We start from the raw sequence: 19,295 nt of genomic DNA, 5'->3' as shown, positions 1-19,295 counted from the left end.
ATTGAGATAACTAAGGGTCGTACCATTCTTTTTTTTTTTAAGTTTATTTATTTATTTTTGTGACAGAGAGCCTGCATGTGCATGTGAGTGAGGTAGGGGTCAGGGGTGTGTGTGGAGAGATTGGGAATCCCACGAAACATGAGATCATGACCTGAGCCAAAATCAAGAGTCAGATGCTTAACCTACTGAGCCACCCAGGCTCCTCAAGGGATCATATCATTCTTATGCAATGGGTAGACTTTTTCTAGACTCTGTCTGAAAAAATGTATTTTAATATGATGTTTTGAGACAAAGAATATTGGATACAATATGGTTGTTTTATATCCTATTAAGGAATTTTTGCTAATATTACAAAGTGTAAGAAATGACAGTATGCTATGTTTTTTATGTGCTATCTGATGGAGATTATATGAAGTTTTTACAAAAGTTATGATACAATGGTCTGGAATTTGCTCAGATACTTTAAGAAAATAAAAATAAGTGATTTTTTTAAATAAATGGAAAGATAGGAAAAACTGAGTGACAAACTACTGTTTGTTGTAACTGTGTAATGGGTATATACAGTTAAGCCAGTCTCTTTACTTTTGTGGAGGCTTAAAATTTTCCAGGGTATTATAAGTATCAAAAATAATATTGGTTTGGCTGTAGCACACACATGAGCAGAGACTGAGCCTGCAGAGTCCTCTAATTCAGAGTTTGGCAGTCAAAGTTTTAGCCTGGAAGACATTTTAAAGCAGATAATGCTAAATATCTAAGAGCACAGTGTGTTGATTTGACACATGTATATATTGCAATATGATTTCATCCACAGTGTTAGCCAACACCTCTGTCGTATCACATAGTTATCATTTGTGTGTGTGTGTGTGTGTGTGTGTGTGTGTGTGTGTGATAAAAATACTGCAGATGTAGTTTCTTAGCAGCTTTAAATATGTAATACAGTATTTTGACTATAATCACTATGCTGTATATTAGATTTCCAGAACTTACTTTTTTTCTAGTTGCAGGTGTGTACCCTTTACCATCATCTCCCCAGTTACTCTACCTGCAGTCTCTGGTAACTGTTGTTCTCTGTTTCCATGAATTTGTTTTTTTGCTTTTTGTGTTAGATTCCATGTGTTAGTGATATCATATAGTATTTGTCTTTCTCTATCTAGTCTGTCTCGCTTAGCTTATTAATGCCTTCAGCATTCATCTGTGATGTAGCAAATGAGAGGATTTCTTTTTTTCTGATGGCTGAATAACATCTATCATCTATCTATCTAGTGTATTTACTCTTTTGTTAATAAACACTTAGGTTGCTTCAATATCTTGTCTTTTGTGAGTAATGCTGCAATAAACATGGAAGTGCAGGTATCTTTTTTTATATACTGTTTAGAAAATGTTATTTATAATCTCAGTAAAACACTTGTAAAAATTTTAACCTTAAACGTTCTAACTTCCTGTTATATCTATCATAAAATGAATTATACAATATTTAATAACTTAGACACAAAAATTATTTTTTTGTTTTGGTAACTAAGTGGATGAAAATATCTTTAAAAAAGAAATTAGGACTTTTTTTTTTTAAATTTTTTTTTCAACGTTTATTTATTTTTTGGGGGACAGAGAGAGACAGAGCATGAACGGGGGAGGGTCAGAGAGAGAGGGAGACACAGAATCGGAAACAGGCTCCAGGCTCTGAGCCATCAGCCCAGAGCCCGACGCGGGGCTCGAACTCACAGACCGCGAGATCGTGACCTGGCTGAAGTCGGACGCTTAACCGACTGCGCCACCCAGGCGCCCCAGAAATTAGGACTTGAAATTTGGAAATAATTTGGGGCGCCTGGGTGGCTCAGTCGGTTGGGCGCCCGACTTTGGCTCAGGTCATGATCTCGCAGTCTGTGAGTTCAAACCCTGCGTCGGGCTCTGTGCTGACAGCTCGGAGCCTGAAGCCTGTTTCAGATTCTGTGTCTCCCTCTCTCTGACCCTCCCCCGTTCATGCTCTGTCTCTCTCTGTCTCAAAAATAAATAAACGTTAAAAAAATTTTTTTTTAATTTGGAAATAATTATTCTCTAGTCCTTTTTATTACTAAACATTAAATAGCAGGAAGAGCTTTAGGGTTAAGCCATATCTGGGGTGCAGGATAAACTATTTCATCTCAATTTTTTTTTAAAAAGAGTATGTGTGTATGTGTTTGTGTGTCTGTGTCTGTGTGAGTATCTTGGAGGTATGTAAGAGTTAAATGTGAAAAAGAAACAAAAATATTAGAGGAAACCATGAGTTACTTTTATCTCAGAATAGATTAAATATTGATAATATTAAACCCTGAAGCCATAAATAAAAGACTAGTAGTATGTTTGAGTACACTAAATAATGAAGATGATGATGGTAACAGTAATAAAAAATAAGTTTTGGGGAAAATTCTAAATTAAACTTAAGGCAAATGTCAAACTGGAGAAGAATATTACAGTATTTACAATTTATATCCAAACAAATTAATGTTTTCAACAAAAGAAAGCAGAGCATATATAAGAAATAGTACTACAACTCGGGGCGCCTGGGTGGCGCAGTCGGTTAAGCGTCCGACTTCAGCCAGGTCACGATCTCGCGGTCTGTGAGTTCGAGCCCCACATCAGGCTCTGGGCTGATGGCTCAGAGCCTGGAGCTTGTTTCCGATTCTGTGTCTCCCTCTCTCTCTGCCCCTCGCCCGTTCATGCTCTGTCTCTCTCTGTCCCAAAAAATAAATAAACGTTGAAAAAAAATTTTTTTAAAAAAAGAAATAGTACTACAACTGAAGAGAACCATGGTCAAAGAATGTGAGCAGGCAGAAAAAGAAACACAAATGTCTCTTAAACAGACCAAAATTAGCTTAGTCTGTCACTTACATTATAAGGTTGATGAAAATTGAAACTAGAGACTTTAAAAAAAATCTGTTAAATTGACAAAGGTAAAATGCAGTTAATAATACACTATTCAATATGCGAGGGAATGAACAGTCTGCTATATGGCTGGTGGGAGCATAAATTGTTAAATTTGTGGTCAGTTTGGAATTGTAAGTAAAAATAATGCACATAAGGATGCCTGGGTGGCTCAGTCAGTTGAGTGTCCAACTTTGGCTCAGGTCATGATCTCATGATTCCTAGGTTCGAGCTACACATCGGGCTGTCTGCTGTCAGCACGGAGCCCACTTTGGATCCTCTGTCCCCCTCTCTCTTTGCACCTCTCCCACTCATGCTCTGTCTCAAAAATAAACATTTAAAAAATAAAAAGCAAAAAAAATTAAAAAGTAAAAATGATGCACTTAGATATTGACAGCTATGTCATTTTAATGTATTTATCCTACAAACTCATATGTGTTTCTAATATTACATATTACATATATATATATGTCTTCAAAGATTTACATTGCAACATTTTTGTAGTAGCAAAAATATGGAAATTTAAGTGTGTAATAATAGAGAACTAGATAAATAAATCCATAACAAAAAACAAGTATACAGTGGAATACCATGCAGACTAAAAAGAATAAGGTCCTTATATATGTTTTGATTTCAAACTTCTCCAAGATATATTGTTAAGTGGGTTGTTGGGGAGGAGGAGGATCATATGAGTGGAAAAAGAGCAAAAGCATTTGTTTGAAAATTTCATGAAATAGCCCTGAAAGAACATACAACAACTAAAATAATGCATGCTGCCTTAAGCAGAGAGCTGGGAGACAGAGGAGGTGGGGAAGATTATTTATTTTTAAGTGTATATATTTCTTGTTTCTTTTGAATTGTGTGCTTATAATAGCTATATTATAACTTAAAAAGCAGATAGTATTCCCAAAGAGTTGGTGGGGATTAGAAAAAAAATATTATTCTATTATGGCCTCCATCAGTAAGGTCACTACTTATAGTGCAGGACTTTAGGTGATGGGACCAAAGTTTGGGGCCCAGTTTGAGATTTCACTGGGGATCTGGAATGCTTGGCAAGTCTGAGGCTCGCACAGTTTTTGTCAATTTGTGAGGGAAACTTGTTTCTAGGGGGCAGTGTTTTCTAACACCATTACCAGGCTTACTGTATCAGTTCTGGCCTTATCCAAATATAGTATTATTTTACATATTAAATTCACTCCCTGTTGTTGCAGCTAATTTTCTAGTTTTCCATGTTCATCCTTCTTGCTATGTAGATTTTAAACCTGAGATGTTTTTCTTTCCCTTCTCCCTCCTTTAACCCCTTTCTATAGCTTTGTTTTCCTTCTCTATCTCTGCTTTCCCCCTTTGCTAGCTGCTGCCTGCATCTTCCTACCTCTTTTTCTTGCTCTTCACTTCATCTCTGGGCCAGTCCTGGGCAACTCCTTACTTTATCACGCAGCAGCTGAACATAGAGAAATTACGTGACTAGGTCGAGGTTCATAGTTATCAGCATTTCCAGGAAAACTGGGGTAATAGGACAGTCAGCATGCTCAGGGCTATCTAATTCTTGATACCAAAATATTCAAGAATGATGCATGAACAATTTATCCTTCTTGAGCTTTGAATTCATCTTAGTCCAGTTCCCACTGTGTTTCTTGCTCCTCTCATTTCTGTTGGAGGTACATTTCATAGTTCTGGCCAATTAGGTCCAAGTGATCTATATACTTTACCATAATTGATACATTTAATTTCCAGTATTTAATATTAACCTGGTTCTCTGCCGTTAAATAGAGTTCTTTGAAATCCCTCTCTAGTCAATATTGCCAATCAAAGGCATGGGAATTAGTCATTGGGTATAAGTGTTTTATATTTGTTGGTTAATTTAATGGTTCATAGTTGTTCACCCCACACATATTTATGGAGCATTTATTAGTGTTGTGCTAGTCAAAGCAAGGTGAGAAAGATGGTTTAGGTAAATAGTTATCTAAATCTAGCTTCTTAGCTAGAAAAATGTAAATCCATCTGGTTCATTGTGTATCCTCACTGCATATCATTGTCATTGTGTTTCTTCTATCATAGGGTCTGAGATCAAGTTCCCCAAAAGCAATTCCTGAGGTGAGAATTGGTGTGTAAATGATTTGTTCAGGAAACACTCATAGGAGAGACTGGTAAAGAAAGGAATGGGGCAGCAGGGTGGGGCAGAGGAGGAAGCAACACCAGCCTGTGATGTCAGGCAAAGGCCTTTTAGAGGGTGGCTTCTCCCTGACCCTAAAGAGGAGCCCTGCAATGTAAGCTATAACTCTGCTTTCCTGGCCCTTGTGGTTTTAGGTCTGACCTTGTACCCCACGCACAGTGACCTAGACCTGATAAATATTTGTTAGATAAATGAATGGAAAATAGACATGCTAGAGAATATCAAAGAGCTTACACTCTAATGATAGGTTCAGATAAGGAGGGGTGTGATCGAAGCTATAAGAGGAGTGCAAATAAATTGCTAGTGGGTTCAGAGGAAGAGGAGATTGCTTACCTACCATTGTTTCATATAATGATAATATTTTTAAAAAGCTTTTAGGTTAAACTTAGCAGCCTCTTAGAGTGTAGAATCCAGAATGAAAACGAGGATATGTAAACTGGACTTTGCCTCAGGACCTCCAAATTAGAGGACATGTTTTTAAAAATTATTTGAGGGAATGTAGATATTTTTAAAATGTTACATTATGGAAACATTCTTTTAACACATATAATCCTTTAATTGACCTTAACCTGCAGCCAGCAATAGGATAATGTCAATAATGCTCTTCTAAGAACTACATTGTGCATCATAAGACTGGTATGATGGTGTGCCAAGTTGCTAGGTATGGCTCTGTGGGAATCTCCCCTGTTCCAAACAAACAGAAGAGAATATCACAGTGGATCATGCTTCCATGCCATTGCTTCTTCTGTACCTCCGCCTGGATTGAGCTTCTACTATTCTTAATTTGGTTCTGTCGTACTCATTATTCAAGGCCTAAGCTCAGATATTTTCTTGGATATGACACCCAAGAACACAGGCAAGAATAACAACAGCAACAAAATAGATAAATGAAACTACCTGAAAAGTAGAAACATGTGTGCTGCAAATAAGCTCAAGAAAGTTAAATGACAACCCACAGAGTGGGAGAAAATATTTACAAATCATATATCTGATAAGGAACTTGTATACAGTGTATATATATAACTCTTCCAACTCAATAATAAAAAGGCAAAAACAATTAACAAATGGACAAAGGATCTGAATAGACATTTCCTCAAAGAAGATATATGTATGGCCAATAAGCACATGAAATAGATATTCAACACATTTAGTCAATAGGGATTTCATATCAAAACTACAGCAATATACCACTTCTCAAGCCCTAAGCCATAAACAAAAGGAAGGATGTTAACTAGTATTGGTGAGGATGTGGAGAAATTGGAACCCTCTTACATTGCCAGTGGGAATGTAAGATGGTGCAGCCACTTTGGAAAACAATTTGGCAATTTCTCAAAAAGTGAAATGTGGAGTTACCATTTGACCCAGCAATTTGACTCAGGTATATTCTTAAGAAATAAGACGTTCGTACAAACTTGTACACACAGCTGTTCTTAATAAAGCATTACTTGTAATATCTCCAAAGTGGAAGTAATGCAAATTCCATTAATTGATGCATGGTTACATAAAATATGGTGTATTCATATGATGGAAAGTTATTCAGCAATAAAAGAATAATAAAATACCACATGCTACAACAGGGTAAACCTTAAAAACACTATGATAAGAACTCAGTCACAAAAGACCATGTAGTGTATACTTCCATTTATATGGCATACATACTTCCATTTTTATGGCTTAGAAGATTAGTGAGGTGCTTAGGGATGGTGGGGTGGAAGTGGAAGGTGTGGGGGGAAGATGATGAGTGACAGCTAATGGCTATTGGATTTCTTTTACAGGGACAAAAAAATGTTCTAAAATTTGAATTTGGTGGTGGTTGCATGGCCAAACATGAAATTGTTACTTTTAAATGAGTGGATTGTATAGTATGTTAATTATACCTCAATAATTATCTTAATAAAGCTGTTTTTAAAAGCCCTGAACCTAAAGGTTATCTTATAGAAAAAAATTTCCTGAGGGGCTCCTGGTTGGCTTAGTCAATGGAGCATGGGACTCTGGATCTCAGAGTTCTGTCTTTGAGCCCCACATTGGGTGTAGAGATGACTTAAAAATAAAATATTAAAAAAAAATAGAGCTACCCTATAATCCAGCAAATGCACTACTAGGTATTTACCCAAAGTATACAAAAATGCAAAATTGAAGGGGTATATGCACACTGATGTTTATAGCCATAATATCAGCAATAGCCAAAGTACAGAAAAAGCCCAGACATCCATTGACTGAATGAATGAAGAGGAGGTGGTATATATACAGAATGGAACATTACTCACCCATCAAAAAGAATGCAATCTTGCCATTTTCAATGATGTGGATAGAGCTAGAGTGTATTATGCTAAGTGAAATAAGTTAGAGCAAGACAAATATCAAATGGTTTCACTCATGCATGGAATTTAAGAAACAAAACAGAACATATGGGAGGGGAACGTATGGGAAATAAACCATAAGAGACTCTTAACTATAGAGAACAAACTGAGGGTTTATGGAGGGAGGTGGTGGGGGATGGGCATTAAGGAGGGCACTTGTGATAAGCTCTGGGTATTGTATGTAAGCGATGAACCACTGAATTCTACTCTTGAAACCAATATTGCACTGTTAACAAGAATTGAAACAAAAATTTGAAGAAAAAATAAAACCTTTTAAAAAAAGAAAAAGAAAACGATTTCCTGAAACCTCAGTTTGAGCTCAGTGCCCTTTTTTGGGTTGCTGGTGGATATACTATGTTCACAGCCATATTGCATGAAAATTCTTCATATAGCTGGCTCTATCACTAAACTAAAAGTTCCTCAGAAATGAATTCTTCTCCATCTCTTCCTCCTCCTCCTCCTTTACTTCCTCCTCCTCTACTTCCTCCTCCTCTACTTCTTCCTCTCCCCTGCCTCTCTTCCTTCTCCTTCTCCTCCTCCTCTTCCTCTTCCTCATCTTCTTCCTATCATTATGTTGCAGAGTCTAGGGTAGTTTCTTTTGTATAGGAAACAAACAGCTGAACTTAACTATATTATTCCTTTTTTTCAAAAAAATTTTAACCCTTACTCATTTTTCAGAGACAGTGTGAGTGGGGGAGGGGCAGAGAGAGAGGGAGACACAGAATTTGAGGCAGACTCCAGGCTCTGACCTGTCAGCACAGAGCCTAACACAGGGCTCGAACTTGAGATCATGACCGGAGTTGAAGTAGGACGCTTAACCACCTGAACCACCCAGGCACCCCTTAACTATATTATTCCTTACATTCATACAGCCTTTTGAGGCTATTTCAAAATTTTATAATATTGACACCAATTTTAAAATGGTTAGAGACAAGAAAAATCCCTCCCAAAATGTTAGAAAATGCTATGTGCATTTTTTGTTTCTTTTTATTTTTTTTATGGGGGAATGTTTTGCCTTAAAATTGTAGATGATAAAGACAAAATACAAGAGCATATAATCAATATTTGCATACAAAAAGCACAGCGTGTACGGGGCCATTAACATGATTTTATGAAGGACAGATCAGATCTGACTCATTTTACTTTCTTCTCATAACATACACCTTATACATTTAAAAACCTTGATTATTGTATCTTTTGTTAAAGCACCATTAAGCTTTTCAAACACTGTTAATTTGCTCTGACTTTTCCTTGCCTCAGTGTACTTCAGAGAAAGAGGTAGATGGAACCACTAAAACCCTGCTACTCAAGTATTATTATATGGTTTTACTAAGAGACTTCATTGTCATTCTAGTTTCATTAATAACACTGGAATATAATTTGATGCAGGATTTGATGACAGCTTTAAGTAACAATTATTAATTGGTTTTATATTCAAAATTATGTTTGAAGAAAATGTAAGTCCCTTACCTCGGTGATTTTCAAGATTTTTTGAACTGAACTGTTTCTTGGCCAAAATCTTATTCAAAATCCAGTATATAAATCATGTAAGAACAGAGTCGCTCTGCTAATAACAGATATTGAAAAAGAGGGTCAAGAGACCCAACCTCTAGCCACAGTTGTCCCCTAGGGTGCCTCTAAAGATTGCTTAAGTTTCCTTAGAGTAAAAATTTCTGCCTTAGTTAGGTAGAAAGTAGGTCTATGCATCTCCCTGCAGCTGGGAATTATATTTTTTATAGTAACCAATTACCTTGAACCAAGTGAAGTTAATGGCATTTTGCTAACCGATTAGCAAACATTGGAAACCACCTCATATGCGTATTGTTTTATATAGACATTTTAACAGAAAGTCATTATTAGGCTAACTCTGTGATAACACACTGGGGTGATGGAAATAGCTATGAAATGGGTTGCATGTAATGTTACTAGTAATATTCAAAGTGCCAATCTTTGCAAATGTTTTACTTGAAAATGAAGAAAATTCAAGGTTATTTCTATTAAATCATTGCTATTCCTTTTGCTCTCCTTCACTAAAAGGCCTAATTGGAGAACAGAGAAGTCAAGAAACAGCTGGCATGGGGCTTGCTTATAACCCAGATAAGACTTCGGGAGTGGGGGAAAGGAGTGAACAGTGTCATCCACTTCTGATCTTCATCTCCCTCCCAACCTCTGTCTCTCTCTTTCCTCTTCTGGATCACATGCTTGGGTATCTGGGTAGGTCTGCCATTCACCCACAATGGAAGGTCTTCCACAAGACCTTTAGTTTTCATCTCAGTTTTCATGTCTAAGCAATTTAAATTGTGTTGCCTTCCTTGTGAGGTATGCATACAGTCCATGGAAAGCACTTAGCACAGTGTATAGCTTGTAGTTAGGGTTCATTGAATAGTAATGATTCATCTTTCACTTAACTGTTTTCTCTCCCTTCTTTCTCCTTTACTTCCTTAAATTTCACTTTAACATTCACTGTATTTATTTATACTTATTGAAGAAAAAATGCAAGGAGTTTTTGTTTCACTTTTCAAAGTTTTGGTTTGGGTGTGTTTCAATTTATGAGAGAAAAACGTACAACTGTGTATGTAACTTAGAAGAACAAAGCATTGTTACTCATGAATCTCTAGGCTATAAAGTCTGGGGATGCACAAAATAGCAAAAATATCCACACTAACAAACAGTGATTTTTCAGTTAACATTCAGGACACTGTGACTCACTAAGTGTGAAGTCCTAGATTAAGCAGTTTTTGTAAGACTCGGTCAGCCTTAATGGAGAAAGAAAATTATTTTAGAAACCCAGGGGAAAATAAGGAATGAATATTTGCTGGGGGGAATTATTTCTAAGGAAAACTTTATTAATAATTAAGTTATTTATAATTTTAATAAGTTTTTTCCATTTTAACAGCTTTTATTTAAAGTCGTTTATAAGATTCCTTTATTCCTGCATCTTCTCAATTGTTTCTTCCTTCTATCTTCCCTTTTCCTTTGCTTCCTGATGAGATATGGCTTTATGTTCAAGGATATGTTAGTGGTCTTGGTCCAGTTTTAGCCTACTGATAACCACCTTGCTAGAGGGATGCCCAGGGATCAGTTGCACCAGTGGCCTTCTCTTGCTCTATTCATTCAGTGTGGATAATGTATTTCTTCCTGTAAATGTGGGCTACTTTGCCAATTTGCTGACCTTGGTAATGTCCTCATACAACCTGTACTTCCTTATCCTTTTGGGTGGACATGGATTAAATGTTGTACTTCCGTCTCAGCTCTTTGTAAAGAGAAGATATAATCTTTACTGTGAGTGTGGGAAGGTACATTGGAATGCCTTTTATGATTCTTGTTCCAGTCGGAAGTCACAAAGGGATTGCACTTCATTTTGGCCACTGATGTCCAGCAATGGCTACAACAGTGAAGAGAAATTTTAATGTTTTAAAGAATTATCTTCTGATGTTATTGGTGTTGCTCTTTCTAAAGGGAGAAGGTAACAGTCTCTTCAGCGTATGTGATTTATGTAAAATCAGGAGGTTGTGGAACCAGTCACAGGGCTGGGATGGGAATTCTGACTTGATCATTCGTACTGCTACTTGATGCCTCTTAATAGGGTCTTCTCAAAATTCTGTGTATTTTTCCAGGTTCTACTTATACTCACTTCTCATCCTCTTCCCTAGAGGGACCCTTTGCAAAAAGGCCTAGAACCACATCTTAGACTTTTAAGTTTCATGCATATTTCCCTGATTTTCTTTTTCAATCACATAAGCTTTTAGATTGTGAGCCCACAGACTTGCTCACACAATTTCCTGTGCTTTTGGAGGTATTTTCTTTTCCAAATTGGTCGGGGGAGGGCAGTGTGGGAAGGGGGACAGAATTACATTAGTTATTACTAAGTGTATTTAAATGATAAAAATAAAAGGAAGAAAGGGATTCAGAGATGAAGACATTGCTACTATCAGTGGAGTGATGATTGGAAGGGGAGTTGAGCCAAGCCTTTGGGGGAAGGAGAATGTTAATGGTATGGATATTGAGATCTGGAACCATTTAAGCTCCTCTCTCTGATAGGGAGGATATGCACGCTTGCACTGGCTCCTGTCAGAGATATGCCTTCACTTCCAAAGTGAGGAATCCCACACAGGAAAGAAGATGGTAAAGATGGAGTAACCTCTTTACCTCAAGAAACCTTTAATCTGGCTAAATACAGATTTTCTCCACATAATTATCGTAGCAGAAGCTATTTTGAGTAAAAACAATCTGCCTGGTTTTGAAAATAAAGTCAAGATATGTATCTTCCCTAGACATTTCTATTATTTGGGGTGTGTATTTACACAAACTCACATAGACACATATATGCAATCTTTCCCAAGCGTAATTACATATATGCTAATGTACTAATTTGTAGTTTTAAATATATATAATTTGTAGTTTTCTCTCAGTGGTGAGCATCCCCCTGTAAAATATTTAAGTTGTTTGGTGTTTTTCCACCACTAGATTTTGTCCTAAAAACACGGTGAAAGGACTTCATCATATCTCACTTCTCATCCTGGGCCATCTTGTCATTTGTGACACATAAAACAAGAATAGATATAAAATAGTATCATAATTCCCTTTCCCCATTAACAATAATCTATGTGCTTTGAATATGTTTGACTTTTTAAAATTTTGTATTTCCTGGGCCTGTTAAATTATAGCAATAAAAGCTCTTTTCTCTCTGATTTTATAAATGGCGTATGCCCATGTTACCAACATGAATATTAATGCTTCTCTTCTCAGTTATGCCTCTTTAACATGATGGTACTCCCTAGTTTATGTAACCACTTAGTCTGTTCTATTAGGGAAAATCAGGATTGCCTATACACGTGATAGAAAATCCTCAACCTCTAGAAAGAGAGTAGAAAAAAAAAATTGCATGGCCTTTTTTTAGAGCACGACTAACCTCAATATAGTGTTTAAGTGTCTAATACTGCTTAATGGAAAAATCCATGGTACGGTTCAAACTAAATGAAATAATGATGTAAGTTAGGGTGCTCCTTCAAACAGCATCTTAAGTAGATACTTAATGTACTTCTGAGTTCAACCCCACAGCAGCCGTGCAGCCTGAGAGCTGGTTATGGGATTTCATATTCCTTTAATGGAGATGGCCCCATGCCGGGCTTTTACTTTTCCAACTGTGGCAGTAATAGTTAGTAATCAAGTCATAATGGAATAATCACAACTACAGGGAAATGCTGGCTGATGTAATAGGTTGCAAGGAGAAAAAATATTGGTGTTTTTCCAAACGTTATTCCATCTGCCTTTTTGTTGTGTGTTGAAAGAATCTAGGTTTATAGGTGAAAACAGCCCCTCAAAAGTGCCTGCACAGATAAATCTGTATCATTTGCTGAATCCTAGTGAATTTATTTTTTTCATCAGTGTACTCACAAAGAGTCACACACTTAGGAATGCTATGTTGAAATCTGAAAAGTGTGCTCTGAGCAAGAGCCAGGACATCTCTAATTCTAGAGGCCCTCACATATTTAACTTATATTTTAATGAAACAGACATCAATAGCACACTTTTGTTCTGTATCTTGTAGTTCTCTGACCTCTTCCAAAAACTGTTTCAATTTTCATTAAAGAAAATGCTACTTGCTGCTTACAGAAAGTTCTTTCTACTGCTTATTAGGTTCTGGTCCCCAAAATGATCTCAGTGAAGGTACAGAGTCCTTTAACTTAGAAATGTAAATTATCCATTCATTTTGTAAAACCTATCTGGTCCATTCTTTTCATTTTTTGGATAAAGAAACTGGTCCCTGGGAAGTTAACTATCTGTGTGTTCTTTACTTGCAGAGTGATACAAATGAATATAGTTAATGATGATAATAGATCATTTCAAATGGCCTATAGCTTCTCTCTTACAAGAACAAATATATCACATAGCTTATCTGAAGAAAATGTTCATGCAAGAGTCCATGAAATCCTACTATATATAGTTGTAGGCACGAGAAATTTTAAGTTGACAGTTGAATAATTAATTGGAACTCAATGGGAGTGTCTGGCAAGAGTAGGAATGGAAGATTAGCTAGCCCCTTAGCCAGAAGAAAGTGCTTGTTCAAAAGCCAGTTGGTAAGACCTTGGCAACTTCCGACTGTCAGAAGTTGGTCACTATGCAAGAGGAAGTTGCAAGACCAGAGCCTGAAGAGATTACAGGGAACAAATAATGAAGAGCTTGGGGAATCCTTTTAAGGACTTTGGGCTTCACTGGAGCCTTCACTGAAATATGTTAATGAAGATATTGACAGAATCAGACTTTACTTTTAGAAAGATCATTCTAACTTCATGCTAAAGAATAACATATATAAATATATTTGTTTCTGAAGGCAGGTCTGGGTGGGGATGAAGGTAGGGACTTCTGGTGGGTGAAATGTGAGGGTGGGAAGAGTTCTTGAAACACAGATCTTGTTCTTGTTCTTGTTCTTTTCTACAGAGTAAGGGCTATTTGCTTTCAGAGCTAGAAGCCTGGCATTAGTCTATGTAACTATTCTTGACTGAACAGGGGGCCTGCTTTGTTAATGTACAAACCAACTTGTTAACTACAAAATATTTGTTCCTGTTAGACATTTACCCAATGTCTTGGTCACTGTGCCCATTCTGTAAATCTGGATAATGATGATGATAGAGCCTGGGGATACAGAGGATAGTTGCAAGATGGAAGGAGTGGAAACCAAGAAGGAGATTCTTAGAGTTTCCGGGGCCAAAGATGTTGGTGGCCTGGACTAGGGTAGTGGCAGTAGAGAGGAACAGAGTTGAGACTTCCTTTAGAAATATAGCCTATTGATTTTAGTGATAAGTAACTGTAAATGGTTAAAGACCACACAACATCAAATAAGTTTAGGTTTTTGGTTGGAGCACAGGGGGATGGAGTACAAGTGACATAGGGATCATAGGTGTGATAAACATAGTGGTATTGAGAAAGGGATTGGGAGTTAGGAAAACCTGGGTTTAAGTTTTAGCTTTATCCCCAGCATTATTTGGGCTAGTTATTTAGTCTATCTAAACTTCCTGTTGGCTCACCTTTAAAAATGATAACAGAAGTACCGTCCCCATGTGATCATAAGGATTAAATGAGGTACTATGGATAGCAACCAGAACAGTACCTTGGAACAGTGTTTGTTTGCTAATAGCATTAGTTACAATAATAATAGCAAAGGTTTTTGGAGGGTGAAGATTATGATTTCTGGAGACTTTATGTGGGAGGTATTATGATTTTTGGCTTTATTTTTGAAGGCTTGGAAAGTGCCTAACTAAAAAATATTGAACTACTGTGCTGTTAGGAAGTTGGGCTCATCAGTTTAGTCCGTATTAACATGGAAGCCTTCTGAAGTGAGAAAAGATTGTACTAACGTCATTGATCCTCACAGGAGTGTTGTGATTTTTCTAGGACTTTCAGAGATTTGCCCGGCCATTTTATTTTTTAAACAACGTATCATATCATAAATCAGCCAGTTTAAAGAGAATGTAATTCCCCAAACAAAATCAAACACTGGTTTCCATAGTGATATCAAGTTGATGCCCTGCATTTATTTCCTCCATGAACTTAACAAGAAGATAATAGCACATTCCAACTACCATAAGTAGAAAATATAGCAAACAGTAAAAAAAAATGCACAATGTATTTAGATGGATGTTTAAATATGGATTTAACTTTTATGAAGAGAAGTATAAGCTTAAAGCTTGATTAACTGTCATAGTAGAGGCAATGGTGTATTGGAGCCAGCTCTTAATGGCTTGTAAAAGATGATTGTGAAATACACAGGTCATTAAAAATTAGATGTACTCTTATGATTGAATAAATTATACTAAAACCAAAGGTAATGCATCTTCAAAACTAATGACTTCTTAATTATTTTATCATGTCTTATTATCAATGCTCTTGACATTATTTATGCCTGTTGTATCTGTCTGGTGGAAATGTAACATAATGGTATATTGCATGTCTCTTCCTAGCTCTGCGTTCAGTGTCATTATATTAGTAATTTGAAATCCACTCTGTTGGAAGTATTTACACCATAGAAATTGGCAAATGTTATATACATCAAGGCTTCTTGTTTTACTTTGCTTTTATTTGGAGAACTGGTGGTCAAACATTTACTAGCTCACTGCTGGACAAAGGCACCTGCTTGAAGGATATTTAAAACAAAACAATCATAAAAATATTGAAGGAAAAATCACAAGTATTTCTTTTTTTTTTTTAATTTTTGTTTTCAACGTTTATTTATTTTTGGGACAGAGAGAGACAGAGCATGAACGGGGGAGGAGCAGAGAGAGAGGGAGACACAGAATCGGAAACAGGCTCCAGGCTCTGAGCCATCAGCCCAGAGCCCGACGCGGGGCTCGAACTCACGGACTGTGAGATCGTGACCTGGCCGAAGTCGGACGCTTAACCGACTGCGCCACCCAGGCGCCCCAAATCACAAGTATTTCTTAAAGTTAACCTGAAAGATATTGGCTAGGGGCAAGACAAGGAAAAACACTAATCACTAAGAAAAAATGTTAAATTCTTTGGAATTTCTTTAGAAGACAGAACTCGGAATGTTAAAAACTTAGTTAAGTCCTATGCTGTAGATAAGATGGAGACTCTGTTGGCCATCAGATATTTTTAAAAAGGTGCTCTTTCAGCAATGCCAGAGGAAGCCAATTTTAATGCATTCAAAATGCTTTAAAAATGTTGAAAATTTCAGTTAACCCCTTTTTTAACCTATTTGTAAGAAAGAATTATGAATTTTAATAATAGTTGTTTTATTGGTTTTTGTTCACTACCTTTTTGATGGTGATGTCTAAAAAGACATGATAATTTGCAGTGATTTGAGCAGAGAAGTGAAGATTTCTTAGTGAAGTAGTTTTCAGTAAGACATGAGTTTTTATATAGAGATGTGACTCAGAAGTAAAAAATAATGGGGAAGTATGCAGAAATAGGACCTCTCTGCTCCTTGAAAACAATTATGGTTATTAAATTATTCTCCAAGGACATCTTGACTTAAAGAGCTTGCTTCTCTGTTTTCTTCATGGGTTCAAGGGATGGTGATAATGTTAAATTCTGTGAAATAAACAGTATTTTGAGTCTCTCACTTTAGATAAATTTGTTACAAAATGAAACATGACTTTGAGACCTTATGTGACTTCCACGAAGGCAGGCTGGCTTGGTCACAAGTTAGTGCTTCTTAGGGTTTTTTTAACTCAAGGTTGTATTGTTATTTTTCTTTATAAAGGAGAAAAAGAAACATCATGACCAATGGCAAATCATAAAACTCAGGATCAGGTGAATTCACTGTCAGTTGTAATTTAAAGAATGGCTTACAACACAGGCCATAAGTGGATATTCAGACAAATACAAGGTAAACGTGAATGTTTTTGCTGTACTGTGATCACTCCAATGACATGAGTCGGGGAGTTGGCCTAAGAGGGTATTGATACAGTTCTAGTGAATTTGTTGGAACTTTCTAGCACCTTTGCCTGTGATGACAACCATAGCAATAGTCTTAAATATAGGGCATGGTCAGTCATTCCATCCCATAAGACTTTTTGATGAGGACCTCACTGAAACACTAAAAACCAGTTGTGGATCAGAGATCTTTCTAATACAAATGAGGACCTCTCACAAGAAAGTATAAATCAATTATGCATTGAGAAGGGCTTGAAAAATATTGCTACATACCACTATTTAACTGTGCTTGCCTATTATTCTTTGGCAGTTACCCCGATGAGATTATGAGACTGGAGGAGGAAAAATAAACTTTGTAATTTGAATCAGTGAACCTAAATAAATCTTGATTCTTTAAGTTCTAAATGTTAAGACTATGTAGTATCACTTCTTTATGATTCAACTGATAGGAATTTAAGTCAGGCATATCTGAGTACCTGGGATCTCACCAGGAGGATACAGCCTGGCTAGCAGACAGGCAAGTGCCATATAAGGAGGGATTATACTGGTGAATTTGCCTCCATCCATTGTCTGCCCCATAGCCTGGTAGGCGAAACTCAAACTTTTCAGTGAACTTGGGAGGCTGACTCATGCCAAAAAAGACCGCAATAATTTTAAGTTTATAAGCAGAATTTGTCTGTTTGTTTATTATGAGAAATGTAACTACTAAGGAGGTAGTTCCATTCTTTGCCTAGAATATTCTTCCCTTGTTAGAAAGCTCTAAGGAAAGCCAAATTTTTAATCAAGCCAAATTCAATGTTAAATGATGTTAGGTTTCAAAAATCTGTCCTGTTCATGTGTGTGTGTGTGTGTGTGTGTGTGTGTGTGTGTGTGTGTGTGTGTCAAGTCCAAGATACCAGATACTGTCAGGACAAATATTAGTACCTTTTTGTCTTAGCTTTCCTGGTCATTGCTTGACCAGGGACTGTCATCTTCATCTTTTGACTGTACTTTGTGTAAAATTTCCCCTGTTAAACTTCTGTCCTCCAGACTGTTGGTCAAAGGTGTCATTGTGGAAGCAAATTCTTGGAGCAAGCAAGGAAAATATTAGAATTTCCATAAGTGCTTATCTTCATCATTCTCCTATTTATATATATTATGTACATAATGTATAATATATAATGATAATTTAAATGGTATATAATGAAAAGTATGTATTGAAGGCCTTTAAATTCATTAGCTCATTTGATGTTTAGAATAGCTTTGTGAGACAACATACCTATGATGCCCAGATAGTACCTAATTTGTCCAGAGTAGAGGAGCTGAGATTCAAACCCAGGTTGTCTGACTCCACATTCTATGCTCTCAACCAGTATACCATGCCACTTTTCCAAAGTCTTCCCTAAGTGTAATTTATACATGAATGAATTCATAGATGTTAGTGAATAATATTCATTGATAGGGCTGTACAAGTGAATCATTCTGTAAATCTCAAACTGTTCTTTCTGATTTGGGAGGTTTTTTTTCACATGTCTTTGAATATACTCTGTTCTGATCTGCTTCTTGTGTGCTGGTTTTGTAATTGAAACGTCTGTGGGCAGTTATAGCTTACTGTTTACACCCATCCCCATGTGCGTCCATGTTCTTAAAGTGATTTCCTGGCATCACCTTTAATAATATTCAGGTCATTCTGGCAACACTTACTGTCACAGATTTAATGAATGTTTCTTTCTTCCTAACTGATTCAAAGACCAGAGAACTCTCTACTCAGCTTGTTTAATGTGCAAAATAATTCTCTGTAAGAGTGTGCGGTATAGCACTTTCCTCATGAGTTTCTGGTTTAGTTTACTCTCATTTGTCTCCATCGCAGAGGTAGGCTCAGAAGGCAAGGAGGCATCCTTCAAGGAGAGAGGTTAGTTTCTTTCATCTGAACATGGCAAGCACCCAGATGCTTGAACATATGCAACAGACCAAGAGTAATTCAGAAAATAACACCGAGTGTAAGGGGGGAAAAACCTCTTTTTTGAAGTGAGATTCTTTCTAAAGGTATTTTTGCTACTGTACTTGGCAACTTGTTAATAAAAATATTACTTGGGCTATTTTAGTTCATCTCCATACTTATGTGATGTAGCACTGTGACTTAGGCCATCTGTTTTAACATCTTATGTCATTCTTTGCTGCTTTTAGCAGATGACTCTTTCAAACAACAGTTCATGAAGCTTGATCCTCTCTTCCTTACTGCATCACACCTTTTTTTCTTTGTTAAAATCTTCTGGATATCCCCAAGGTGACTCTGTAAGACATACTTGACCATGTGTGTTGAGATTAAAACAGGAGATAGTTAATAAGATGGAGACCACGTGGTTGTAAAACATTTTGGCTAACTAGCAATTTTTACATTCCAATTTGATGTTTTTTGCTTCATTTTATTTAAATCCTGAACTTAGAATTTTAATGAGCCTGAGGAACATCGTAGGCAGAAGGCATCA

The 19,295-nt window shown here is 36.7% G+C and overlaps 1 protein-coding gene and 1 pseudogene across 1 annotated transcript in view; one reads left to right on the top strand and one right to left on the bottom strand.

The window, feature by feature from the left end:
* Positions 1–19,295, top strand: part of MDGA2 (MAM domain containing glycosylphosphatidylinositol anchor 2) — an 859,176-nt gene that overhangs the window by 385,682 nt on the left and 454,199 nt on the right. The window lies entirely within an intron of this gene.
* LOC125168905 (60S ribosomal protein L26-like) lies at positions 10,358–10,791 on the bottom strand (annotated as a pseudogene).

The sequence above is a fragment of the Prionailurus viverrinus genome, chromosome B3, assembly GCF_022837055.1.
Source record: "Prionailurus viverrinus isolate Anna chromosome B3, UM_Priviv_1.0, whole genome shotgun sequence".
In the NCBI taxonomy this organism is placed as follows: Eukaryota; Metazoa; Chordata; class Mammalia; order Carnivora; family Felidae; genus Prionailurus; species Prionailurus viverrinus.
The sequence above is the reverse complement of the archived record's forward strand: the minus strand, read 5'-3'. Positions and strand labels throughout refer to the sequence as shown.